At 41.6% G+C, this 12,933-nt stretch overlaps 1 long non-coding RNA gene across 1 annotated transcript; it reads right to left on the bottom strand.

Annotated features, from left to right (window-relative positions):
• Positions 1-7,788: 7,788 nt before the first annotated feature.
• Positions 7,789-9,576, bottom strand: LOC121394324. Its single transcript, XR_005961665.1, has 2 exons — positions 9,343-9,576; positions 7,789-7,930 (listed from the first exon to the last, which is right to left on the bottom strand). It is a non-coding gene; the product is annotated as an uncharacterized LOC121394324 (long non-coding RNA).
• Positions 9,577-12,933: the final 3,357 nt, after the last annotated feature.

The following is a 12,933-nucleotide window of genomic DNA, read 5'->3' as shown; positions in this document are numbered from 1 at the left end:
ATGTAGAGAGTTATATTCTGAGACAATTTGCACTTGGTTTTCATTTTTATCATTAGTGGTTTTTGAGTTATTTAGCTTTTTATTCAGCAGGTTTCCAATTTGCATTTTCAGCAGTCTAGTTGCTAAGGTCTAAATTACCCTAGCAACCATGCACTGATTTGAACAAGTGACTGGAATATGAATAGGAGAGGCCTAAATAGAAAGATGAGTAATAAAAAGTAGCAAAAACAATACATTTGTGGCCTTACAGAGCATTTGAATTAAGATGAGGTCAGTGACCCCTATTTGAAAGCTGGGAAAGATATAGAAGAAAAAAGCAAATAACTCAGAAACTGCTAAAAATAAACAATGAAGACTTATTAAAAAGTTGCTTAGAGTTGGCCATTCTATAACATATTAAAAGGTAACTTAAAGGTGAACCATCCCTTTAAGCACCTCTTCTCCAACCTCAACTTGGCCAGTCTTTCTTCATAGCTAAGATTTTCAATACCTTTTACCAGCTTAGTTGCCCTTCTCTGTACCCTCTCTAATACAATAATGTCCTGTTTGAGTGATGGAGACCAAAACTGTACGGCATATTTTAGAAGGGGCCTTACCAGTGCTCTATACAGCGGAAGAATGACCCCCTCCTCCCGTGACTCTCTGCCCCTTTTAATACAGCTTAAGACTTTATTTGCCCTTGATGCTGCTGACTGGCATTGCTTGTTACAGACAAGTTTATCATCTACAAGGTACAAGCTCCTTTTCCATTATGGATTTGCCTAGTGCAGTCCCATTAAGGGTATAAGTGGATATTTTTACATCCCAGGTGCAGGACTTTACATTTATCAACATTGAATCTCATTTGCCACTTAGTTGCCCAGATTGCCAGTTTATCAAGATCCTGTTGCAAGTGCCACATCCTGGATGGAATTAATTGGGCTGATAGTTTTGTGTCATCTGCAAACACTGATACATTACTTACAATACCCTCCCCTAAGTCATTAATGAACAAGTTAAATAAAAGTAGGCCTAATACCGAGCCCTGAGGGACACCACTAAGAAACTTACTCCAAGTAGAGAATGTCCCATTAACAACCACCCTCTGTACCAGATCCTGGTGCCAGTTTAATATCCATGTGCAAACGACTTCATTAAGCCCAACAGACCTTAGTTTATAAAGCAGTCGTTTGTGGGCCACGGTATCAAACACTTTGGCAAAATCCAAATAGATCACATCTACTGCCCCCCCACTGTCCAGAATCTTACTTACCTCATTGTAAAAAGCAATCACATTTGTCTGACAGGACCTATCCTTCATAAAGCCATGCTGATTGCTTCTCATAATGCCATTCACTAGGACAAATGCTTGAATGTGATCCCTTAAGAAGCCTTCAAAGAATTTGCCCACCACAGATCAAACTTACTGGCCTATAATTGCCAGGCTGAGATCATAATCTCTTTTTAAATATTGGAATGACATCAGCTTTTCTCCAATCCATAGGTACTATACAAGATGAAAGCAAATCTGAGAAAATCAGAAATAGGGGCCTGTCTAAAACTAAACTAAGCTCTCTTAGAACCTGTGGGTGTATACCATCTGGCCCTGGTGCCTTGTTTATGTTCATTTTTATTAAAGCTTTATGAGGCAGCAACTGACAGTGCATCAGTCCAGCTATGAAATGAGCCTGGGAACTTTGACTCCTCTATTGCATACACTGAAGAAAAGAACTGATTTAGCACATTTGCCTTTTCTGTATCTGTTACAACCATACTGGTACCATTATTTAAAGGAGCAACACTCTCAACCTGCATCTTTTTACTGTTAAAAGGGACCCATCTATTTCATCATATTAGTCCTCAAAATGAACTTTACTTACACTGAATAAATTAATTGAATCTCGTTTCCATCAGTCTGGGAATTCATAATTATAACAAGCAGGCAGGAGCCATTTTGTGGACACTGCTATTAAGACAAGACTTGTATCATCTCAGAATCTTGTTTGTGCACCAGAATGGGGGACCTGATGTCCATCCCTATGCACTGGTTACACAATTAAATAGTTGAGAGTACTGGGGGAATGTGAGGAGAGCAGCGACATCTAGGAAGTGCTGAATGGAAAGTGAATGTAATTGCTTGCCCTGCCTTTATGCCTAAAGCATAGAGGAGGGGCAGGCAATATTTGATTGACAGCTGAGATTTTTAAACAAGTTTATAACAGTTGTGAACGCTTTAATAAAAAGCAATTTGGATTTCATGTTTAATTTGAAAAGGACTTTTATTATCCAGCTTTTTAGGTCTGGGTGACAAATCCACTTTAATATACTTGAAAAACTTTTTGTGGTTAGACTTAGCCACAGCCGCAATACTCTCTTAATTTCCTATCTTAGCCTTCCAGATTTCTGTTTTACAACATTTATTATAGTGTTTATATTTAAACATAAAAAATTAAATGCAGCTTCTGTCCCAACAGACTTGTAGTTTTTAAATGCCTTTCTCTTCTTTCCTATTAACTTCTTTACTTCTATATTAAGCCACATAGGGTGAGTCTTAGTGCTTCTATATTTACTCCTTAGGGGAATAAATTGAGAACGATTTAATATAATTTTAAATGACAACCATTCCTGTGTTTTTAGCTGAAAACATAATGCTTTAATCTATGCTTTGAAGGGCAGCCCTCAAGGCATAAAATTAGTTTTTCTGAAATCCATGGTTTTTGTTGTCCCAGTGTATAATTGTTTTTTGCACCATTATGGTCACTATTACCCAGAGATTCAATTACTTGCACATTTGCTATACATTCTGGGTCATTAGAGATCACTAGATCCAGAATAGCATTTTTTCTGGTTGGCTCCTCAACAACTTGTGCCATAAAATTATCATGCAACAAGTTTATAAACTTGTTTCCATTAACTGGCCTGGCAGTACTATCAATATCTGGGTAATTGAAATCCCCCATTATCATTTCTTTGCTCAAACTAGCAGCCTTTTCCATTTGCATCAGGAGCTTAGCCTCCTCCTCCTCACTTACATTATAGGGTCTATATCATACTCCTACAATTAATTTGCTGGACTCTACAATCGGCGAAGAGCTCCACCAAGTATAGTCGCTGATATTAACTGCCCAGTCATGTGACTCATTCAGTCATGTTTCGGCCACACCAATCACATCATATTTTCCCTCCAGCTCTCCCATTTTACAGACTCCTTGCATTTGCAAACATACATTTAATACTGGTACCATAATGAACATATGACTTGTGGTCCTCCCTCTCCTTAACAGTGCCCCCAACCAAATCTCCTTCCCCATTTTCCCTTCCTTTGCCCACTACCTCATCTAACCTGTCTTCCACGGAATCCTTTACTGAACCTTCCATGCCTAGTTTAAAATCTCCTCCAACCCTCTAGCCATCTTCTCCCCCAAAACAGCTGCCCCATCATCATTAAAGTGCAGCCCATCCCTAGCAAAGAGCCTGTAGCCAATTGAGAAAACAGCCCAGTTCTCCAAAAACCCTACTCCAATCTCTCAGCCACGCAAGAAGCTCCCGCTATCTTCTTAACGTTGGTCCTGGCACAGGTAATATCTCGGAGAAAATTACCTTGGAAGTCTTCACCCTCAACTTTACACCTAGTTTTTTAAAATTATTCTTGAGGACTTCACCGCCTCCTCTAACTTTGTCATTGGTACCTATGTGTATCAAGACCGCCAGGTCTTCTCCAGTATTTCTTCAAGACTACCAAATTGACTACTATCAATAGTTGCAAGTTTACTTCCCATTCATATAAACATCACTAACCTATGAAAAGGAATATATAGAATTATAGTGCAGACATTGGGCTTCGACATAACATGACTGTTTCATAAAATAAACTGCCAGATGCCCCGTGTTCCAACAACTCAATAAGAACATTGGCAACTGCTATAGTTTGTTCTGTCTCAAACAATATCTCTTCTTTGTCATTCATCTGCCCCCAGGGGTTCTTATTAAGTTTCCCAGGCATTCATTTATTTTATGGGGAGCCTCTGTCTGCAAATATTTACATACTGTAGCTGTGTAATATGCAGTGACTCTAAATATATAAACAAGGGAAGATAAGTATTGAACACGTCAACGTTTTTTCTCAGTAAATATATTTCTAATGGGGCTATTGACATGAAATTTACAGCAGATGTCAGTAATAACCCAAGTAATCCACACATGCAAAGAACTCAAAACAAATTAATCCATAAATTAAGTTATGTGTAGTAAAGTAGAATGACACAGGCAATACATATCGATCACGCTTAATGATATATATTTAAACCTGACAACCCGGGCACACTCCTGTAAAATTAATTTTAGTTAGTTGTTGGTAATGACAGCTTCAAGACACCTCCTGTATGGAGAAACTAGTCACATGCATTGCTCAGGTGGGATTTTGGCCCATTCTTCCACACAAACTGTCTTCAAATCTTGAAAGTTCCAGGGGCTTTCTCTATGAACTCTGATGTTCAGTTCTTTCCATAGATTTTCTATTGGGTCGTCAGGTGATTGACTGGGCCATTCTAGAAGCTTTCTTTTCTCTCAAACCAGTTGAGAGTTTCCTTGGCTGTGTGTTTAGGATCATTGTCTTGCTGAAATGTCCACCCTCATTTTATCTTCAGCATCCTTGTAGATGGGAGCAGATTCTTATCAAGAATACAGATATATAGAAACATTGGGGTAACAGTCACCCTGCTATCGGCAGGCACAAATAAGAACTCACTCCCTTAAAAGACCAGTAACACAAATTTTTAAGTTCAAAATCCACTCTACCCTTTTCCACCTGCAGATCCATCTCTCAGAAATGGTACTATGATTAATGCTTAATAAAAAAAACATTATAAAACACAGCTTCTGGATCTACTCTGTCTTTCCCAAAAGGCGACTGCAAGATCCAATGTACATTGCTGGACATCTCCTTGCCAGCCTTCTAAACTGGAAGTTCGTTTTAGCGGCGGGTAGTGTAACTTCTTCGGCATAATTTATTTCTGTAAAAGCAGGTGAAGGAATGCACGCAGGAATTTAGGAGGGTGTCTTGGTTAGTTTTTAGATTTATTGCTGACCAGTGTGCTGCTGCAGTCCATCCCTCGCCAAAGAAGTTACACTGCCCGCAGCCAAAACAAATTCCGGTTTAGAAGGCTGGCAAGGAGGAAATGTCAAGCAACGCACATCAGATCTTGCAGTTCGCTTTTGGGAAAGACAGAGTACATCCAGAAGCTGTGTTTTATAATGGTATTTTTTATTAAGCATTAATCATAGTACCATTTCTGAGAAATGGATCTGCAGGTGGAAAAGGGAAGAGTGGATTTTGAACTTGAAAAACACACAGTGCTACGCAATATGTTTGGCGCTATATAAATACATGTTAATAATAATAATAATTTGTGTTACTGGTCCTTTAACTCAAACCACGATTGCTGAAACATTTACTTCAATTCCCATTGTAAACCCAGCCCATATGTCCAAGGCCTCGGCCACACAGGCTGGATTTTCCAGTAGCTTTTCACACTTCCCAGTAAATCTTACAGAAGGGTCTCCATAAATGAGCTGTTGGTTACAGATGACAGACTTGCTTCTTGCCTATATCTATATGGGATCCACACTAAGAATTGTGCTTTATTCATTGATTGCTACGTGCAATGTTAAAGTAGTTGGTCCCTTATAAGCATTCAAGGACGTCGTCAGACCAAGTGTTTAGCTTGTGCCAGAAACGGGACAAAGAAAGACACAAGTGAAAGTGTGCGTAATGCTCACTAAGTACAGCCTGTGGGTGGTGTAGTTAAGGTGCTATCACAAATGCCGGTCAATATGTGAGTCTGAGGAATGAGGGTGAGCAACATTCTAAAACCAGAAATGCATACGGCGCTATGTAACAGGGTAGTCAAATGCACATCATGGAGGCTGGTACAGATTCCTTTGACTGCAGGGTAAACACTGGGCTCCATGTGCATTTTGTGCCAATGGGACCTCACTGTTGCATCACTAAAATCACCAGGGAGTGTAAAGGTGGTCATAAATGTTAAGGTTCCTAAAAGATCTTTTTGTTATTGTAAGACCTAGCTTATCGTGAAAAAATCGTTTAAATGTTTGTTTTGTCCATCAAATAAAGAGACCATTTCAAGTGATATTGCCTAGTTGAAGCTAGGAAAACTGTGGGTAGCTGCCTGCTTGGCCCTGCAAACAATTAGCCAATGGATAAATTTCACTGTGAGCGATGAAAATTTTCTAACTTGACCGATTGATTTTCTGACCACTGTCGGACGAAAAATCATTAGATGCACAATCGTTCGGTGCCCACTAACCTCACAATAATTTGATTGATTTGTCGGATTGAATTAAATTAGTGGGAGAGAAAAATCTTAACGTCTTTGACCACCTTTAGTGCAACCATGTCCCACCAGTATATGTTGTTATGAGGGTAAGGATGTGATAAACCAACTCATCTCCTCCAGACAAGTCGGCACAAGTGTTATATCGCTCCATCATGGCTGTAAACATAACAAGGTTTCACAAAGGAACACATAGTAGTAGAATGGGCTGTCATAAGTAAATACAGTTTAACATGACATTTAATGCCAAGGTCTAGTTATTGCTCCACCTTTGGGCCATGCCGTGTTCATGGAATATTCTACCATTTATTTGTCAATGCTTTACTTGGTACCTTATTCAACACCCATACTTCCCTCACGTGGAACCTCACCTCTATAAGTACAATACAAGTTACAGGTGAGTATAAGCAATGTAAGCAGGTGTATGAATGGTTAACAGTGCCGCTGAAGGAAAAACCATCAGAATGTCATTCATCCTCAAAACAAAAGTTCTAGACCTAACAATCTTCTCTACTTAGGAACCATGTAAGGTGCAAGGAGTTCACTCGAGCCTCACCTCAATTGTGCCTCATGGATAGGTAGAGCCTAACAGTTTGTAGTCACAAATATTCTTTCTAAATGTCAACAAAATTTCATTTGGAAAATGCTTCAAAACAATCACATCAGAGATTAGACCTATGCTTCTTCTCCAACCTCACAGAGGATGAGGGAAATAGCCAGGGTTGGACTGGCCTGCCACAGGAGCAGCCAATCTTCAGATGGACCCCAACATAGGAATATTTCCTATATATATGTATAACACTATAGCATTTCATGTAGTGTACATCCCCTTGCTGTGAGGGTAGGCCTGGATGCCACATTTCCTGGTGGGCCCTATGAGGGCCAGTCTGACACCGGATGTAGCATGTTGGACATCTAATGTTTGAGATGAAACCAGACAGAATTTTGTGGCTGACACGTTTATGTTTTTTTTCAACCAGAGTTGAAACAAAGATTGCCAGTACCATATTCAGATATTGTTATAGCGGCCACTAAATATGTGTAGCCAATAGGATTGCATGTGTTCAGCTCCATTACTATCCCTCCCTCATGCTTATACTCTTCTAAATGTGATATTTCCTTCTGTTTTTCTTTTTTGTTATTTGTATGTAGCAGGTTGTTTTGTCTACGTTGTCTTCAATTTCTCTTATTCTGCCTCCTCTCACCTTCTCATCATTCCCTCAATTCCCTCTTTTTCTTCTTCTGCACATTATGATCTCCCCTTCCAAATACCCATTTTTTAATATTTTGTTACCTTTATATCTTTTCCTTTCTCTCTCCCTGGATTCCCTTTTCTCCCCTCATCCCTTCTTTTATCATGTGTGCTCTTCTCTCTCCTGTCCTCTTCTGATATCATCTTCCACTTTCAAAGAATCCTTTGATCTATTCACCTTTTGTTCTTTTTATTTCTCCTCTCAATTCTCTTCTTTCCTTTCCCCTTTTGTACCCTCTTTATTCTCTTGTGTCATGTTAGTGGCATGTATCACTCTGGGAGGGAACACATATCTTCATGGAGCCCCCACTCTCCTTCCCTGGTTCAGCTTTGCTGAGAGGTGTGTCTGTCGGATGAAATCAAAGAGAATCTTTAAACATGTTTCTTAAAATACTCCTTAGAACTTGAATTCATTAACTGAGGAATCGTATGCTCTTGCTCTAAGGATGGTAAAGCCCAAGACTTCAAAGATACTTTATACCTTTATAATACACAAGAATATGAATGTCCTGCAAATGATGTCTTTACAGTGCTGATGTAATTTCATGTCACATGAATCTCTGAAACTTGTGTATTGTAATAATAGAACCCCCTGCTGTAAAATACATGGATATTAGAAGTCACCTTGGAGTTCCATGTTCTGTAAAACAGCACTCTGTCTTTGGTGTGAATTTTCTCCTCGTTTTGGCAAAGTTTCCATCAATAGGTCAAGAGAATTTTCACAGTGACTGCATGTTTACTGAGAATTTTAATGTTCCATTGCGAGCCTAACATGCCAAATTGTCTTCACGTAATTATGACAGAAAATTTACTAGAGAGTAAACACCATAAAGCAGTGATGTACATGCTGTATGTTTGTAATGATAATTTGCCAGCCTAGACTTTGTGAAATTACTTTTGGCGGGAAAATGCTTTGAAGCTCTGAATAAATTAAAAAATTTTAAAAGACACCAGGCGAAATGAATAATTTTCACCAGTGTGACGTTAACAAGGAAAACTTGCTGTCCTGTAAACTGCCAATGTCATGTGAATTTTCTCTTTTCGCTGAGAATACTTCGAATCTGACATTCTTCCCTTCAGTAAATATGTTTCATAGACAAAGTTTTAAAGTCTCATTTAAGGTGTAGAGCATTGTTCCTTTGATTCAGTCCCTCTCCAACAGCTATCTATAGGCCCTATCAGGGCCACCATCAGGAATCCCCGGACCCCGTACAAAACTGGTCCCTACCCACCCCATACCCCAAGCAGTAGCATCACTAGAGGGGACAGGCCCTGATGCGTGACGCGCAGCCGGGCCCTGCCCCCCTCCGTACGGCCGCATTTTCAGTGGCGCACGGGCTGCCGGGGGGGCCCTGGCCCGCTTGCACCCCCTGCTCCCCCGGTAGTTCCGCCACTGCCCCCAAGCCCCACCCAGATCCCGCCCACACCACAGTAAAAAGGCCACACGGACATCAGCGCTAAAAACAGTAAACACCTGCCACATACAAGTTATAAAAAGCCCTTGGTGGTCAAGACCCCCTTATTAGTTAAAAAAAAAAACCTCATTGGCAGCCAGGGACCTCCCATAAAAGTTATTAAAAAAAAACATTGTTGGTCAGGGCCGCCCTATGAGTTAGAAAAGAAAACATTGGCACCACGGCCCCCATAAAAGTTTTTTAAAAAAACATTGGTGGTCAGGGGTCTATGCAGTATTAAAATAATGCACTGGTGGCCAGGGGTTTAATAAAATAAAAAACAATGGCGTTCAGTGGAACTTACCTTAGGCTCCTTTCGTGGCTTCGGGTCTTTTTGCAGCTTTGGCTCGTTTAGTGTAGGTCTTTTCGCGGCTTCAGTCCCTTTCTTGGCTTCAGTTCTTTTCGCGGCTTCAAGACTTGAATGAGGGTAGACTGTCAAGGTTGGGGTTGTTTTCTCTGGAAAAAAGGCGCTTGCGAGGGGACATGATTACACTTTACAAGTACATTAGAGGACATTATAGACAAATGGCAGGGGACCTTTTTACCCATAAAGTGGATCACGTACCAGAGGCCTCCCCTTCAGACTAGAGGAAAAGAAGTTTCATTTGAAGCAACGTAGGGGGTTCATCATAGTCAGGACAGTGAGGTTGTGGAATGCACTGCCGGGTGATGTTGTGATGCTGATTCAGTTAATGCCTTTAAGAATGGCTTGGATGATTTTTTGGACAGACATAATATCAAAGGCTATTGTGATACTAAGCTCTATAGTTAGTATAGATATGGGTATATAGAATTTAATTAAAAGTAGGGAGGGGTGTGTGTATGGATGCTGGGTTTTCATTTGGAGGGGTTGAACTTGATGGACTTTGTCTTTTTTCAACCCAATTTAACTATGTAACTATGTAACTATGTACTATTTAACCATGACTTCAACTTCAACTAAAATCTAATGTGCAAACTACAGGGAAATTTTCCATCCGACATGACTGTCAGATGCGAACACAGCATGCTGCGTTTTCATCCAACAATATAAAATCTGATGGTGTCTAACAGACTTTTTTTCCATAAACTGAAATAAACATAAAAATGAAATAAACTGAATGTCAGTTGCAGATGTATGAACAAACAACACCATCTAATTTTATCTGATCCGATCATCTGACTACAAATTAGCTATAGAAGGATCAGATTCCACAGGATCCTTCAAATATCGTGCTCAAATATCGTGTGCAATATCAGATAAAATCTGACCCACAAAATCTGATCAGAATCTCCCATGAGGTTTAACCGTGGGCCAAACATATGTTACATAGCTAGAAATAAGGAAATTAGTGAAAGTGAAACTACCTCAGGCTGGGGCCCATTAAAGCTTAAAGGAGAACTAAACCCCCATGGTTATAAGTCCCTCCTGCACAGTCTTACCCCTGAATTGGGTCCCCTCTAGAAATAGCGACCGCACATGCAGAGTGAGTGCAGCGGAGCTCACAGGCGCCTTCTTCTTCTCTTCGGTAATCTTTGTGAAGTGAGTGGCGTATTGGTGCATGCGCAGTTGTTCCGGTTCGTGACAACTGCGCATGCGCAGAAAGAGACGGAAATTGTCGAAGGGGAGGAAGAAGACACAAAGTTTACGGAAGAGAAGAAGATGGTGCCCGTGCGCCCCGCTGTGCTCATTCTGCATGTGCTGCTGCCATGAGGCGAGTTGAGAAGCTCACCTCAGACAGAAACAGCCTGCAAGTTATCAGGGGCAGCAAAAAGGTGCCCCTAATAACATTAGGAGCCATTAGTGATGCACCCTCCCCCTACACCCGCTCAGGCTCTCAAAATGGTATGCACCAGGTGCAAGGAGGGGGCGGCAAGGGGACCCGAGACACCAATGGTGGTAAAACATTTTCCCTTTGATTAATATTCAGTCCCATATACCCTTTGATTCGGTATAGGGGGCCCTTTGAGGCCCTAATTCATATACATTTTCAATAAATATTGGTAAAACAGGTCAAACTATAGACATTTTGCGGGCCTAAAAATTATTTGCTGTGGTGCCCAGTAATATCTAGTTACGCCACTGGTCCTATTATGATGCTTGACAAACGTTGTATCCCGCAATAAACTAGCAAGGGTTTTTCCCTGCCAGCATTACCCATGTGTAGGGTAACATTGTGATCAACCATCATTTTTACTGGCCAGGCTGGCAAAATACCGGAGAGGTGGCAACTCTACCCACGTGTGCCGGTGAACTACTTTTCTTCAATATTGACTACGTGGTCGCCGATTCCTCTTACCCTGGGCACCTACACTGATCAGACGGCCAGGATGTTGGAGTGTAATCTGTTTTCTTCTATTATAATCCAGTCATTAGTTGAGGGCTAAACAACTGACTTGTGTGGTGGCCTCAGCAGCCTGAGAAACATATAAACAAGGAGGTCAGATTACCTTAAAATTAACCCATTTGTTATTTAGGGGGAGCTTGATGATTTTAAGTTGGGAGGTAGTTTAAAGGAGAACCAACCCCTTTTTATTAAAATCCCGTAAACCCCTACCCTACATAGACCCCCCTCCCTGCTCCTGTATAGCCTAGGTGTTACCAGAGGTGTAACTACAGAGGAATCAGGTCCTGCGGCTGCAGGGGGCCCAGGAGGTATAGGGGCCCCATGAGGCCCTAATTCATATACAATTTCATTAAATATTGATAAAGCAAGCAAACCTCTAGACATTTTGGGGGCTTGAAAAATAATTTGCTATGGGGCCCAGTAATATCTAGTTCCACCACTGGGAGTCCCTAACGCTTTACTTGTTGCAGATTCAGCGCATCTGAGTTGACGGGCTCCATATTCTTCTCTTGTGTAATCTTCGGGTCTTCTTCTGGCGCTTCGACAATTTCTGTCACTTTCTGCGCATGCACAATTGTCAAAAATCGGCCTGCTCCAACTGTGCATGCGCAGATACAGCGTTTACTTCACGAAGATTACCGAAGAGAAGAAGATGGCACCCATAAACCCCCGATACGCTGAATCTGCAATGAGAGGGGTAAGTAAAGAGTAAAGGTGGCCATAGATGTAAAAATACACTCATTTGGCAGTCGCCAAACGAGCAGATCGGGCCCATGATCAGCTCATAATGGATCTGATACGGGATTGTGGGACTGCATAGACGCACAGATGCGGCCGTGATACGACGGGATTTTTTAATCTGCCCGATTAAGATTTGTTTGTCTTTCAGGCAGATATTGATTGGGGAAGCCTGTCGGATGGCCCCACACACAGGCCAATAAGCTGCCAACTCTGTCTCTGTCTGTCGGCAGATTTTATCAGCCTGTGTATGGGGGCCTTTACCGAGGAAAACACCTAGCCTGGGGGGAGCAGGGAGGGGGATTTATGCAGCGTCACTTCCGGGGCTGCTGCCGCCTGAGCCCAGATACCGGCCCTCCTCTCCGCACTTAAAAATCAGCGTCGGAGAGGGTCAAAAGAGGGCAGCGTCGCTAGCGCATTGAGAGCATTTGCGCTCTTTGCACTAGTGGAGCCGAATTTTTGCCGCCCCTTGTAACTGGCCGCTCGCTGCCGCCTGAGATGTTCTTACCTCGCCTCATAGCAGGAGTGGCCCTGGGTTTACGTAGTGTAGGGGTTTTTAATATAAAGGGTTTGGTTCTCCTTTAAACCAGGAGTCATTTCTTAAAAATGGACCCTCCTTTTTCATATTAAAATGGGGAGCCTCAAAATAGGGAGCCCCACTATTACTATAGATTCACTGATACTATTAATTTGGTCTTCTTCCCCAGCCTAGTGCCACCTCACATCTCCCGCCTCCTCACAGACAGTGAAACACAATCCCTGCCTGACTGGATCCCAGTCCCTCACATCTTCCCTCTCCGTCGCCGTCACGGCTAAAGGGGCGTGGCGAA

The sequence above is a fragment of the Xenopus laevis genome, chromosome 5S (assembly GCF_017654675.1).
Source record: "Xenopus laevis strain J_2021 chromosome 5S, Xenopus_laevis_v10.1, whole genome shotgun sequence".
NCBI classification, from domain to species: Eukaryota; Metazoa; Chordata; class Amphibia; order Anura; family Pipidae; genus Xenopus; species Xenopus laevis.
This window is presented reverse-complemented; position numbering and strand designations above follow the sequence as displayed.